Below are 16,757 nucleotides of genomic sequence, written 5' to 3'. Positions count from 1 at the left end.
CTTCCTGCCCCAGTGGAGCTTACAATCTATATTCCCTACCACATGTACACAGACACACATTCATTCTAGGGTTAATTTTGTTAGGAGCCAAATAACCTACCAGTAAATTTTTGGATTGTGGGAGGAAACCAGAGTACCCGGAGGAAACCCACAAAAGTACAGGGAGAATATACAAACTCCACACAGTTAGGGCCATGGTGGAAATCGAACCCATGACCTCAGCGCTGTGAAGCAGTAATGCTAACCATTACACCATCCGTACTGCCCCATCAAACCATACAAACTCATACATCAAACCACATAGAAATCTACATATTTTAAAATACATTTATTCAATACTTTTAATAATGTAGGCAAAAACTGGTTTTGTTGCATTTTTGCCTAAAAATTAACTTGTTCTATATTCAAATATGATATCAGGGTATCAAAAAATGAGCTATGAGAATTCTAAATAAGAGTTCATATTTGTGAATAAAAAAATTTACATATTCAAACTCAGAGGTTCCCAAATTTTCTTGAATTACAGATCCCTAGAGAAGCAGAATTTGTTGTTCAGAAGTTTTTTTATTGATAAATTTGGAAAAAAATATTAGATTAAGAAATGTGTGCCTACCTGTCATACTTATGGTAACTTATGTAGTGGTGTACAGAGTGTAGTGGTCACATTCACCATAAATAATTAGATTTGGTCCTCTACCACAATACAATATAAAAAAAACACATCTGATCTGAATCCATCCCAGACAGTGGCATTACTTTTAAAAATGATCCACACCCCCCCCCCCCCCCCCCCTTTACAGGCAGAAAATCATTCAGGTGCTTTCCTTCCTACTCCCTATGGTACCTGCTCATTGTTAGGGGATTACCCAATGTGCGGTCTTGTCATATTCATCCGTTTGGAGGGTGACTATGGGGTAGATGTATGAAGCAGTGATAAGGGAGAAGTGATAAAGTGCCTGGTACTTTATCACTGGCCAATCAGCTTCTAACTGTTAACTTACAGGCTTGGTTTAAAAAAGATCAATTAGGAGCTGATTGGACGGTAATAAAGTACCATGCACTTTATCACTTCTCCTCCCTTATCACTGCTTCATACTTCTACCCCTATATGTGATATGAATGTAATAAATATGTGCAAGGGTAACACAAATAGAACATTAGTCTGCCACAATAATGATAATGATCACTGTTGGCTCCAGAGAGAAGTCACACCAACTGCCACCCCAAACACTGGCAAATATCACCACTCGGCCAGGACTCACTGGCAGTTGGTAAGGTTCCCGTATTTGCATGTTGGGCCAGGCTGCAGCCCCACCTCTGCAGCCACTGATAGTGATCTTCTCAATATCAGGAGCATTATTACATGGTATCATGGGCGATGAGGCCAGAAGATAAATACTGATGTGCCTGATCAACTTTCACACAATGACATCTCTGGGTCACTCACAAGTGTGGTCAGATGGAACCTGGTGCTTGACCTGAGTCTTGTGTAACCAGCTTTAGATGCCCATGCTTTCATATGTTATAATAAACATGTGCTTATGTGATTACACATCGATGAACTACTTATTGTAGGCTGTATTTATGTGTTCATAATGTGTGTGCATATTATATATTTATATCAAAGTTCTCATCCCATCTCAGAGATTCATAACATCTAGATATCTGATTACCCCCTTCTTATGGCCGTCATTCACAATGCTGGGGTCTGTCACCTCTACCCCCATTAACACTGTCCTTATAGCCTTCCCAAAATGGCCACCGCCAATTGCCAAGCTACAAATGAGATGCAATCTGGAGCTTGGCCTCTATAGTTTCCTCCATCTGAAGATTGTATTAGTCATTGTAGCCTATAGACTACACTTCGCAACAAGGAGGAGACTCACCTCACCGGCATCTATGGGCAGAAGAGCACACATGTGCAGTAGCAGGGAGTCCCTGTCCCAGCATGAATTCTTTAATAAATGGCAGCAGTAGTTAATTTATTATTGCTGTGAATAGTGGCAACAAGAAATTATAATTATTGGGTAAAATACCCAATCATTTATAAATGGAGCCCTTAAAATCCAGCCAAACACAGGCCTGATAATTCGGGTGTGGTACAGGGGTCCGACAGTCGGGATCCCGACAGTCATTAGCCCGGGATCCCGACTGTCCTAACGCAACTAAGCCACTTGCGGGCACGATGGCTCGCTGCGCTCGTCTAGCTGCGGGCACGGTAGCTCGCTACGCTCACCACCTATTCTATTCTCCCTCTATGGGGGTCATGGACCCCACGAGGGAAAGTAGCAGGTCGGTACCCCGGCTGTCGGTGTTTTGACAGTCGGAATCCCGATGTTGGGTAAATGCCTGTCGGGATCCCGACTGACGGGACCCCGTCCGGCAACCGATAATTCAGGATCAGATTTACACATATAGGTTGCAAAAAAGGATGGCGTCCAATAATTTATTCCAAGGGACAAACAGCTAGGTGACTAGTCATCAGAAGAGGCTGTAAGTGTGGTTGGAGGAAGTCTGTGCAGACAAGCAGGAAGTCATCACTTACTGACTGTATTTACCAATATGTAAATATTGATTTTAATTGCAGGGCAGGTGATAATTGTTAGACTGCGCATGCCTGTGGCTCATAGCACACATGCACAAGGCCATCCTGCGTTTAACCCCTTTTACTTTGTTTTTGTAAAGCGCAACGGAATATGCTGTGCTATATAAGAAACTGTAAATAAGTAATAAATAAATAAATAAATATTGCTGACTGTATTCACTTGATTGACAGAAGCCGGCATTTGGGGGTGGTAAATGGCCATTTTCTAGGAGTGTTAAGAAAAGGCCTGCATTTTAATCTTTAGAGCTGGGCTACACACAGACTGCACACAGTGGAAATATGATTTGATGATGAGGATCTTACTTATGGATTAGCTGCTGATCGCCGATCGGCATAATTTTGGCAAGCCTTGCACATCACTTAACAGGCTTGCACAGGGTGAGATTTCACTCTGGCTGGTCATCACTGAGCACTTGGTCACAGGGCTCTGAAAATTATCAGCCCAGCGATCAGATCAGAGTACACCCCTGGACAGTGAGGCATACTGAATTAGCCACTATGTTTCAACCTCTGAGTCTGACAGCAGATTGTTACAGAATAAAGGGCCCCTTACATTAGAATGATAGATCTGATGCTGAAATTGGATGCATTTTCACTTGAACTCCCCCTGGACCTTCCCGGGAGTGATTGCATTAAATTTGGTACTTTGGTATCATTGTGTGCATGCAATTTGGTCCAATAAATTGTATGAGATTTATCTGACCAAATTGCATGTTTACTATACTTTCTGCAATATATCGCATATGATATATCGCATGCGCCAAAAGCACTAAATTTTCCACCCGATTACATCCGATTCCGACAAATCACAGGTGCGGTCCGACCAATCTAGAGGCTCCCATCCGACTCTCACGGGACCGCGCATCAGATGGGATCAGAAAACACAAATGATGTGGCACTTTTCAGACGCTATATTGGCCTGAAACACCAAAATTGGACAACATCGGGCAAAATCGTTCTAATGTAAGGGGTCCTTAACTTGGTCCCATATAGAGTCCACTTGGGCAATTCTGCTAATTGTACTGAAAAAGTTTGTTTACACTTGCAAAGCTAAAATAATGGAACTATAAAACCTAATTTGTACCCAGCAAGGGTAAATAGCAGATCTACATAAACATCTGAATTACTTAAATAATGATCCTGCTGTTGCACAAATGTAATTGTCCTGTTCCTTCCACATTCAGGCGACATCGTCATCAGTACAAATGTTTTCTCGATCAATGCTACATACATCATGTTTTTAAATACAACCTGCAGAGTTTTCTTATTCATACGTTGAAGATATTCTTCATCTTCATAATATATTTGTTTGCGGAATACCTTATGGAAGTCTGTCCTTATGGGTCAAATTTATCATTGTCACATTTGATCTCTGTTGTTTGAGTAGCCAACTTGGAGGGTTATTCAGATCTGATCAGACGTCTGCAAATTTGTAGGCTGTCCGATTATTGATTGACTGCACATGCAGCTGGATCACAGCCAGCATGTGCAGGGCCTTTCTGCAATAAAATCCTGCGGCAGTTGGCATGCATGCAAACTGCTGTAGGCAACACAGGGCTGTAGGGAATGGATTTGCAACCCACACCTCCTTCATATAGGAAAGAGCATCCCTTGGGGCATACGGGCCACACTGGGTGACACCAAAATAGCAGAGCTGTTCTGCTATTATGGCTCACCTGGTCAATTGTGTCACCTAGAACCCGGGAGACCAGAAAGAGACAGAAGGCTGCCAAGCCACACCCCCTTTCTCCCCCAAAGCAGAAATCGCGGACAGTAGCAGGTACTGTCTGGCAGTAGAGAGGAGCCATCGGTGGAGGAGACTACAGACAATCTGTACACGTCTTTCCAGGAAGCATTTCTTTGTGCGCACACCCCTTTTTGCAAGTGCCAAATGCACACAAACACTCCAGATATCACACCTGGGGACACCACTAGCTCCAGGAAGTAACATCATCTGAATATGGAAAAGGCTACTGCAGTCACAAATTACTATTTTCTGAGTGTGTTAAATGTGTTTTCCCATACTAGTGTATAGGGACTGCATACAATATCGGGGGTTCAGGGAAAGCAGATGTCCATTATAAGTTGGATGAATTCTTAGATTTCAACCATAGATCTAATTTAAAAAAAATCCAAACTGACATGAAATTGTAGAAGCTCCATGAACTTTGCCAAATAAATACTCCATTGATGAGACTTTACATCATCTCTGCACTCCGCATAACCATGAGATCTACTGTAAGCGATTGTCTGTAGATATGGAAGCTGATTGCAATATAGAGTTATTTTCTGGTTCCTTTTAACAGCATAGTGGCCCTGGACAAAGCGATGCACTGGGGCCCCTCTCAACCCATATATGGGAACCAATTATAAAAAAATCATAACACGCCCCCTCAGTGATGCGCCATATTTTCATATTCCTCCATAGTGAATGGCTGTCAGAACTCTGATTGGTGGATAGCTCCAACAATTGACCAATCAGTATGCTGACAGTTATTCACTGTCTGGCTGCAGACCAGAAGGAAGTGTTGAGAATGCTCGAGACCTGCTCGAAGACCGTAGCATTGTGGTGCCCTGGGCAGCTACCTACTGTGCCTATAAATTAAGATGGTGATAAACTGTCATTGACAGACTCACATCTCTGTAGCTCAGCACCTAATGAATGACTTTATGTAGCATCGCACATCTCTGTAGCTCAGCACCTTTTCTTTTCCATAAAGCGAGAATTCAGTTGTATGCCCTTAGTAATTACTACGTTATGTCAAATATGGTTACAGTAAAAATAAACTTTACTTTTAATGTCCTGACAGACTATTTATAAAAAATAATATTCTACTTTACATTAAATGAGCCACTTAGTAACAACTGATATAAAGTAAAGTTGAAATGATAAATACTGGAACTGGTTAAGATGAGAGATGATGTAAACTTCTAGTTATCATTTATCTAGCACGGTGTATAAAGGACATTTAGAAACTGGTTTCTATGGGAAACCTCACTTAGGGCGAGATGTACTAAGCCTTGAAAAGTGATAAAATGGAGAGTGAAAAACCACCAACCAATCAGCTCCTACCTATCACATTTCAAACACAGTCTGTGACACGGCAGTTAGCAGCTGATTGGCTGGTGGTTTATCACTCTCCATTTTATCACTTTTCAAGTTTAGTATATCTGTCCCTTAATCCTGTTTTTGTGAAAAATAGATGGAATTCACATTCCATCTAATCAATCTTTTGGTACTTGTTTCCTAGCACGGCCACACCGATTTCCATCGGGGTGGTCGTGTCGGAAAAATCGCGTCGTTGGATTCAATGTGAAATATTCCCTAGACCCCCAAATTTTACAACGTAAACCCCACCCCACGATAGACGCCAACCCGAAGCGTGGTGAGCGCAGCGAGCCCACGAGGGGCTGCGGTGCGCGTCCTCCGACCTTTTCATTCCCCTATTATCCACGTCGGCGTGGAGTTGAGAATATATAGGACGCGCACCGCCGCCCCTCGCGGACTCACTGCGCTCGCCATGCTTCAGGTTGGCGTATATTGTGGGGTGACGACGGGGCCATATATGATGTGAAATGGGTCATATTGGCCCATTTCACATTTTTCAAATTTTTTACTATGTGAGATGGACTTAATCAAGTCCATCTCATCTTGTGCCATTATAATGGCACAAGACCGACGCGATGCTCCCGATTTCAATGTTAAAAAATATTTTAACATTGAAGCCTATGGCAAAATCGGGGGCATCGCGTCGGTCGCGTTGGGACCAATGTTAATGGTCCCGACCGACGCGATGCCCCCGATTTTTTCTTTGCCGGCAAAATGGACCGGATTTCAAAAGAAATCGGGTCCATCGCGGGGATCGTGTACCTTAACTTAAAGGTACACGATCCCAAAGATTGTGGCCGTGCTAGGAAACAAGTACCAATCTTTTTAATTTTTAAAAAACAATTCGGAAAACAGTGTGAAAATTGGAAAAAACTCGATTCCACGTATTCTTCCCCGGAAATGACCGCTAATTAGCAAGTTAAGCGGCGATTTTCAGTGAATGCAAATTTGGCTCTTTAAAGAGACAAATCTGCAGCAGGGTGACCGGACAAAAACGGCCAGGATTGAATGCTGATGGCCCGATATTTCCACGGATAGAAAAAAATTGGGAAACATTGAATACCCCCCTATATATGTTATTAATTCCCCGTGGGCAGCAGTATTGGATGCCCCATCAATCACAGTGCTACTGTATCTCTCATCTGTAAAAGCAAAGCTTCTGCCACCTCTGGGACGAGGGGATAAACCGCTGGGAAAGGGGAGAATTTCCCTCTCACTGTTTCCTGCATTTATCAGTGATCATATGATTAGAGCATTACTACAAGCCAGCACTATCTGAGCACATTTCTTACCCACTCCATTCCATAACATTAGTGTCAAGAGATATTTGCAGAGAACAGAGATAACCTTCTCATTATCACATAACCCAGGAGCAGCCTGGCGGAGTAATAGATTCCTTCTGCAAATCAACACATTTATTTCCACCTAAAGAGGTGGAGGGGCAGGGTCCATTTATCAATGCAGACAAAAAAAAATTGGCAGATGAAGGTTTCAATAAATGCGTTGAGTCATCTGAGGACAATTGCTCACATCTGGTGCACAATATTAGATCAGTCGCTGTGTTTTCCCCTGATTTTCTTTGAAGAAAATGCAGCAACTGCAGAGTGAGAATTATCTCCTCCTTCTGCCAATATATCTGCTCTATAACTAGATCTGAGATGAATGTAAAAACAAGAGTATGGAAGTTACCATGCATTGTAACTTATATTATACATTTCAATTATTAATCAATTAAAATTTTATTTAAAATCTAAGACTCCAGTAATTCTAATTTTCAGCCTGTATAGCATATAAAAAATGACTTATATGTCTTGTTTATATTCATTATGTACCATTTGTTTTTGCTTCCATTTTTTCTGTACGTTTTTTTGTCTGCTAGTTAGTGATCTTTACATAGCAAATAAATGAAAGACACAGACGCAGCTGGAATTTGAACAGTATAGCTGCATCAAGCCTTCGAGGGAGAGAGAGATAAAGTAAACTACCGACCAATCAGCTTCTAAATGCCATTTTACAAGCTCTAGGGGAGATGTATTATGCATTGGAGAGTGATCAAGAGAGGTAAAGTATGGGCTAATCATGGGCTTACTGCTGTGTTACATGCTGTTTAAAAAATTACAGGTGCTGATTTTCTTGGTAGTATATCTCTCTCCACCAGGGCTGAAACTCTGATTTTTGTCACCTGGGGCAAGGCAGTACTTTGGCTCCTCCCCTCTAGCCCTGCTTCCTGTTGAAGCCCTTTCTAAAATGCATAACTCTCGCCCAAAGAGTGAAATCAACTCCTCCCCCCTAAAAAAAAAATCTGCTTTCTCCACCAGTCCTTTGTTTGGAAAGTGAACATGAATGGAGATGTTAAGCTGGGTACACACTAATAGCATACCTCCCAACTTCTGGCCGGAGGAAATAGGGACACTCGCGAGCGTCCGAAAAGGGGGCGGGGCGTATGCAAATGAGGGCGCGGCTTATGCTAATTAGCCGCGACCTCATTTTCATACGAGAATAGACGCTGTGCGCATGCGCACAGCGTCTATTCTACTAGATTGGGGGGTCTCCCAACTGTCACCCCCCCGCAGCGGGACAATGCCTGCCGCGGGTGGGACGTCGGGACAGGACCCGAAAATCGGGACTGTCCCGACGGAATCGTGACAGTTGGGAGGTATGTAATAGAGATATATCTGCTGTCCCAGCGCTACAGAGACTGATAGTGTGGTTGGCCAATGCATCTCCATGGAGCCCTGATTGGCTGAGCTTTGCGTCTCCATGGAGACGCATAAGCCCAAGACGCTACCAGCCTCTGTAGCGCTGGGACAGCACTACAGAAGGTGTTAGCTGTGCAGAAGAATGCCGGCACACCCCGCTGTCCCCCGTATTTTTGGAACCAGGACCAGTCCGGGGCTGATTTCAGAAATATGGGGGACTCCTATGCTTTTTGTCCCCCGTATTTTTGAAACCAGGTCTGGCTCAATGAGCCCGGGGCTGGTTATGCTCAGGAGGGAGGACCTCACACCGTTTTTTTTTTTCTAAACACAAATTCGCACATTACCTCAAATTCGCACATTTTCATGCCTAAAATTCGCACTTTTCCCCCCGGAATACGCACCTCATTAAATATGCACATTCACGTAAAAAAATTATTTTAATGTGAGATAATGGGGGAATTTGAAAGTGTTAAAAAATCACATTCTATTAAATGTCACCCGATGCATCTAGATTGCCCCATATAAACTGTCCCTGATACAGAGCAGGAGGAGTAGTGTTGGGGATACAGGGCCTCAGACATTCCAGATCCGGGGATAATGTAATCCTGATGCTCACGCTGCAATGTTCAATCAGAATCATCCACACCTGTGCTGAAAGACCTTACTAGAAAGAGATACTCTATAATGAAAATGTGGTTTTGGGAACATATGTGTTTAAATGCCGGGTGAACTCTTGTAAATGGAGAGCTCATTTATTGGCTGTTATTTAGTCATAAAAGCTCTAGGAAGGCTCAGGGAAGAAATGGAAGAATCCTAATTTAATTTTGAATAACCATGCCTCATCCATCATCTGTAACCGGAGAGAGGAATCATGGGGCTAATTCCCACCCAGAGATGACATCGCTGGTAATGGGATTAAATGCTGGACATGTTTCATTCACTGGCTTGGAAAGCTTCTGCTTTTTTGCATTTGAACAAATCCAAACTGTTTATGTTCTTTTCTCGTATTAACAGCAACTGAAGTTGACTAAAACACTTTGTTGTATGTACTTTTGCTTGCTACTTTTGGTTGCTACTTTTGGTTGCTATATATATATATATATATATATATATATATATATATATATCTGTATGTGGCTTAAAAAAAAATAAGAAAAGCTCACAGCTAGGTTTTCTCGACTTTTGGAAAAAGAAACAAGATGGTGGTAGAGCGCTTCATTTTAGAAAAATAAAATGCAAATTTGACCAATTGGGTATCACATAAATAAATGATGTTTAATCTATCATATACATATTAAGACAAATTAAAAACACAATTCCATGCAATATTATGCTAAAGATAAAAGTAAGAATAAAGGCACCCTATAATCAATTTGTGCATGGACTTTGGATAAATTAGATGTTAGAACGATGTCTCACTTGTTCCCAGTGTTACTCTCCTAATTGAACGATTGTAGTTTCCCACTTTGGTTCATGTGTTTAACTGGAATGGCAGGTATCCATATACCTGACTGGCAGCCTGATGTCTTAGTTCCCGTCTCGAGGAATAGATGGTTCAATTCTCACGGAATGGAAGGCTCCAATATTCAGCAGGTGGTGGTGTCCCATATAGAGTCCAGTTGATGGAAAAACAGTTGGAATATAGGAGAGATGGTCCAAGTGATGTAGCAATATTGTAATCCAAAGGAGGTCCAGCAGGGGTTTTCTAGAATTGGAACATATTGCAGGGAGGACAAGACTCGGCTTCCACATAGGAAAGTCCTGTTACTTTCCGTATATTTGCTGCTTAGCAAGCAGGTAAACCATACCTCCCAAGTCCAACTCTCTCACTTTCTGTGGGAATGTCCCTTTTTTTAGGATGTTCCCGTGTCCCGCCCGGGTCTGAGGGTGAGAAATATGCTGCTGCCCTCAGACAATCAGGAGCAATATGAACAATACAAGTGTATGGAAAAGATGTAATGAAATCAGCAAAGCACATTTCCCCTCCTTGGATAAATGGCTGAATACTGTTGTATAATAATGTATAATATAATTACTTGAAAAAAACTCGATAAACCATGTGCTGGCAATTGTCCCATCGTAGGCTTGGTACAAGAGAAGCAATAGTAATGCATTAAATATGGTCAAATTATTGAGGCACATTACCTAATGAAACTGACATAGATAGAAACCCCTGTGAACATTATGCATTAAATACCGGTATGTAAGCGAACAAATTTACACAGGGGTTACTATCTCACATGGTTCATCAAGTTTTTTTCAAGTAATTATATTATTCAAGTAAGCATATATATTGTGCAGGTATTCATTTTTTTTCTTTCATTTATTGTACTCTATAGATTCATCCCAATGTTTGCACTTCAATGTCCCGCTGTCATAATTGTATTTTTTTCAAGTTTTTTTCTTATATTGTTTGTAGTGTCACAGAGTTTGTTTAGTAACAGCGGGCACTTGTATTTTTAATATTGTATTCTATTCCTCACACATCAGGTCTTATCCAGCACATTAATTCATTTATAAATTTCTTTACTTTATTCCGCACAGAATATACACAGTATAGTTGCTGCACCTATGTTTTGAAAAAAGCCTTAATAAAGGCTGAAACTTCAACTAAGTCACAGGCTACCTGGTTTTGTTGTTACTCAAGTCCCGAGTGCCGTGGGCCCCAGTACAGGATGCAAGCAGCACCTCAGCATGTCTGAGGTGGCTTTACCATTACTCTATTGAAGGAGTTGAGTGCCGGCTACTCGCAATTTATATATATATATATATATATATATATATATATATATATATATATATATACAATTGTAAAGCTCAACAGAATATGCTGCGCTATATAAGTAACTGTAAATATATATATATATATATATATATATATACACACAAACATATGCACAAATACATTAGTGCCACAGTATACATTGTCTATTGTGTGCCTATTGCTGCAGTAAGGAATGCCAGCGGCAGTGCCACACACTGACCAGATGTAGAAGGAGAGGTGTGGGAGGTATGAGTGTGGGCAGACCAGCTTCCTCCTTATTGTGCAGAGGATCAGCTGGTTCTCATTGTACGTCCAGCTCCCAGTCGCAGACTTGCACAGTAAAGGGATACAATTCAGCACCTTGTCTCATCTTCCATCATCACACTGTGTGCTAAGTCTCTGTAACTATGTGCACATTTCTAAGGTGTCCCGCTGGGCCCAGTGCCTGACTGACAGCAATGATCTTGCAGGGAGATGGATGGACATGAGTAGGTGGGCTTGACAAAGACAGAAGGGTGAATTAACACAGACTCTAGTTTTCACCACTGCAGGCCTGTGTCCCATCTGAAAGTGTGGGAGGGGGTCTTTAAGGTCTTATGGGTCAATAAAACGACTGCAGTAAGTGTAGTGTAGATATATAAAGCCATGCTCTGCTAGTTCCGCATATTATATATACCTGTAGGTACTCTGATATTCATATCATTTACATATGCAGTGCTACCACTGTTATACAGGTACACATTGATCAGTGCTATCCTGAAATACTGCTGCACTACAGATTTTCCTTGGGCTCGTTTACATATGGCAACATGAAGGACTGAAGGACTGCAGGTAGTTAGAGCAGAAAAAGACTCAGGCTTAATTGTGACAAATGACTGCTGTAATGAAATGTAACTTTAATGAACGGCCCTGGGGCTTCTCATCCTGTTTATACTGTAGACAGAATGTGTTGGTAGCAAATGGTGAGGCTTAGGCTCATTAATAGTTTACATTTTTTATTAGGCCCCATTCCCAACTTACCTTAATGAGTAGAATGAAAAGGAGCATTACAAACTATATTGAACCATTGTTTTACTGCGTTGGCAAGTACTTCATGCATTTACATCTTAACAAAAGAAAAGACAGATCTTTTCTAATCATTTTGGTCTTGACCTGTCCCTAAGCTCTGTCAATCTGTAATAAACATAATGTCCCATATGAAGAGAAAGTAACAGCAAAAATACACAGTCAACAATACATGTAAAAGGACATCAAATATTCAGACTTATACGGCCTACACACATGCCGATATTAAGGCATTTTCTAAGCGATTTTGCTTAGTTTTGCAAAGTCGCTTAGCAAATGCCCTCACATCGGTGTATGTGTGGGGGCTGTATCGGCATCCGTGCGCGTCCCCGCGCGTCTTTATCGGTGGCCGAGATTGATGGACAGTGTCCATCAATATCGGCATCGGCAGTGTTCTCCCACCGGTTAGTTTGTTGGGAGTCAATTAACCTACCAGTATATTTTTGGATTGTGGGAGTACCCGGAGGAAACCCACGCAAGCACAGGGAGAATATACAAACTCGGCACAGTTAGGGCCATGGTGGGAATCAAACCCATGACCTCAGCGCTGTGAGGCAGTAATGCTAACCATTACACCATCCGTACTGCCCCATCAGGTTAGAAAGTGTGTACCCAGCTTTTGTTGGGAAGGGGTGGAGGGGGGGGGTTGTCCTTCCACACAACTAAATGGACAGATTTTTGTAGCCTTTTCCTTTCTGTGTTTTGCTGAGTGAACAGAATCCTCACCGATCCTGTCAGCCTGGCAGCTCCGCAGCTGCATGTATCAGTCACTGTTGTGCATGGCGACCACATCCACATAGATTACACTGGCACACAGTAAAAATGATCCTATTACTGCGATCCGTGCCTCCAGAATTTCTTATGTTGCGTTACAGTTTGTGTATTTGTTATACACAAAACATTTGTGTAAGCAATTATCAAAGCAAGGTAGGGAATGTAATCAATTTTTAACAACTTTATTTTTTTCCTGATTCATTGTTAATGAGAAAGCACTCGCCCATGACACCCACTTTCTGAACCACCTTTAATGTTTTACAATACAGATGATGTTTAACAGCATTCTGTGAGTAAGGCTAAACAGTCAGCCAATGATGAGCAGCAGCAGAGCTGGATAAACACACGGTGGAGCTTGCTCATACAGAACTCTGTTAATGTGTGACACACTTGTCTGTTGTGTCTTTTTTTATTATTGCTACACATTGTTTTCTATTAGGATAATACTCATTCCGAAAAAAAAAAAAAAATACTCCAGATTAATTTCCATATTAAATATTGCTGGCATAAAACATGTAATGGTAAAGTACTTACTACTGCAAAATCTCAGGACATTAGGACAAGGTCACAGGCTCTTATTTAGGTCACATTACTCCTTGAAAACCTCTAATATGTTTTCCATATTATATTAGAGACATATTACTTGTATTACACATGTTTCATTTTGTATTATAATTACTGTACTATTACTACTTCGACTACTAGTACTACCACTATTACAATGTGATCCTAGGTAGTAATATTCCACCCAGATCACATTGTATATGCTGAGTCAGGACTGTCATCAGAAATTGTGGGGCCCCTGATGGTTGCCCTGATGGCCGCCCTGTATTTGCGATCTTCTTAAATGGGCCCCTGAACTTATAAATTGTTACAAACCATATAGTAGTTTCCGTGCGCTGAATGCTTATTTGTATTCCTTTCTGAACTGGATTCAATGATTTCTCCCTGTTTCTGGAATTAGTTATTACAAATTCAAAATGATAAAATAGTTCCATCACAGAAAACCCTTATTATATTTGTATTATTCTGCTTTATTTATAGAGCACCAGAAAGTGGCCATAGCACCATACAGAATGCATACAACAGTAAAGTGCAAACATAACAGGGCAAGATAGTGCACACATAAGTACAGTGCACACATACAGGGCATATACTGTACACATAAGTACAGTGCACATTTACAGGGCACATACTGTACACATAAGTACAGTGCACATTTACAGGGCACATACTGTACACATAAGTACAGTGCACACATACAGGGCATATACTGTACACATAAGTACAGTGCACATTTACAGGGCACATACTGTACACATAAGTACAGTGCACATTTACAGGGCACATACTGTACACATAAGTACAGTGCACACATACAGGGCATATACTGTACACATAAGTACAGTGCACATTTACAGGGCACATACTGTACACATAAGTACAGTGCACACATACAGGGCATATACTGTACACATAAGTACAGTGCACATTTACAGGGCACATACTGTACACATAAGTACAGTGCACATTACAGGGCACATACTGTACACATAAGTACAGTGCACACATACAGGGCATATACTGTACACATAAGTACAGTGCACACAAACAGGGCACATTCTGTACACATAAGTACAGTGCACACATACAGGGCACATACTGTACACATAAGTACAGTGCACACATACAGGGCATATACTGTACACATAAGTACAGTGCACACATACAGGGCATATACTGTACACATAAGTACAGTGCACACATACACGGCATATACTGTACACATAAGTACAGTGCACATATAGGGGGAAATATAGTGAACACATATGTACAGTGCACACATACAGGGTATATAGTGAACACATACGTATAGTGCACACATAAAGGGCGTATAGTGAACACATATGTACAGTGCACACATAAAGGGCATATAGTGAACACATATGTACAGTGCACACATACAGGGCATATAGTGACCACATAAGTACAGTGCACATATAGAGGGCATATAGTGAACACTTACGTACAGTGCACACATACAGGGTATATAGTGAACACATACATACAGTGCACACATACAGGATATATAGTGACCACATAAGTACAGTGCACACATACTGTACACATAATGTACTTATGTGTACAGTATGTGTGCACTGTACTAATGCACATATACAGGGCATATAGTGACCACATAAGTACAGTGCACACATACAGGGCACATACTGTACACATAAGTACAGTGCACATATACAGGGCATATAGTGACCACATAAGTACAGTGCACAGAGATTGTGTTTCCAATAAGCCTCTGCCTTTTGGGCAGACCCTACGGCTTCTATGGGCTGCAGCCGATACAGTCCATAGAAGCCTGTGTTATGTGCATGTGCAGTTTAGTGCTGCTTGTGGGCATCCACTGGTCCCAGTGCCTGCCAGTTCCATTGCGCAGGTGCCAGGACCCAGCTGTCTCCTCGCATTCTCCTCCTCTCCAGCGATGGGTAGTGTCAGCCTTCCTACCCAAAACATGTAGAAGCCACCACTGATGGTTATACCGTATGTCACGCAATGTTTTGTCTTTTGCATATTTTTTCTTGTCTATATTGCTTCTTTTATAAGTGATATAATGCACCCTTTGTGGTGCCATATAAAGAAGGCAGATAATAATATAATATGATGAACTTGAAATTCTCATGATTCTAGATCCCAAATTAAACAGGTGAAACATTGGGCACTAGGTGGCACTCTTGCTTCACTGGGAAAGACTCAGCCTTTTGTGGAAAGTCCCAGGACACTGTTTAAATCATTGTTCAGCTTGCAGCTCGCCACATGAAAGTAGGAAGGACTTTAAATTGCCACTTTCTGCACCGCAAACACTGTTAACAACCAAATTCATTAACAGAGCCATCCATTTTTCACTGACAATTGCACTGTGCTTGCAGAGCTGCCTGGAGTCATGCATATTGGTTCTTTCATGGAGATTATTCCTTAAATACTGCCAGCACATTGTACTAGGGAAATAGTCACACTCTCCATTACACTGCAATATTTTAGTCCAGATGAAGCAATATCTCTGTATTACAGTATGCAAACTGGGGCAATGGATGGCTTATAGATTGCAGCAACAATATTGGCTAAATAATCAGCCAGTCAATCCCAGCTTTGGGATTGTCTATACTGTATGTTAATACAACACCAGCACTTCTTAAAGACCTACTGGAAATGACAGACTGTAAAATCACTCTCTACACTACCTGTAAATCTGTCATATTGTAGCAGTATCTGCAAATTATGTAGGCAGGTTCCCATTTATTTTATGGTCCATGAAAAATACATTTACATGAACAGGTACAAAATGTTCTGCGATAAGTCATTTCCAGACACTTGTTATTTTTGAAACCATGATTGATTAATAGAAGTAGTGGAACTACAAGCACCAGCCTCCCCTCTCATGTTATACTGGGACTTGTTCCATAGAAAGGAGGTTATATGATATCGCTGCCAGAGCAAATCTGGTGCGTATTAACCCTTTGAATGCCAAAATCTCTGCGAGAGTTGTGCAAAATATCTGCTAAAAATACTGGCGTCTCTCACGTTTGTTATATAAATTCAAATGAAAAAAAAAAAAAACATTGTTTAAGAAAATATATTTCCTATATAAGGTAAACATTACAGGTCATTATGATGATTACAATTGTTTGCTTTCGCACCTATTTTGACAAATTCACTTGGCACTCAAAG

The sequence above is a fragment of the Crinia signifera genome, chromosome 3 (assembly GCF_055691185.1).
Source record: "Crinia signifera chromosome 3, ASM5569118v1, whole genome shotgun sequence".
Lineage (NCBI taxonomy): Eukaryota > Metazoa > Chordata > Amphibia > Anura > Myobatrachidae > Crinia > Crinia signifera.
Note: the sequence above shows the minus strand (reverse complement) of the source record.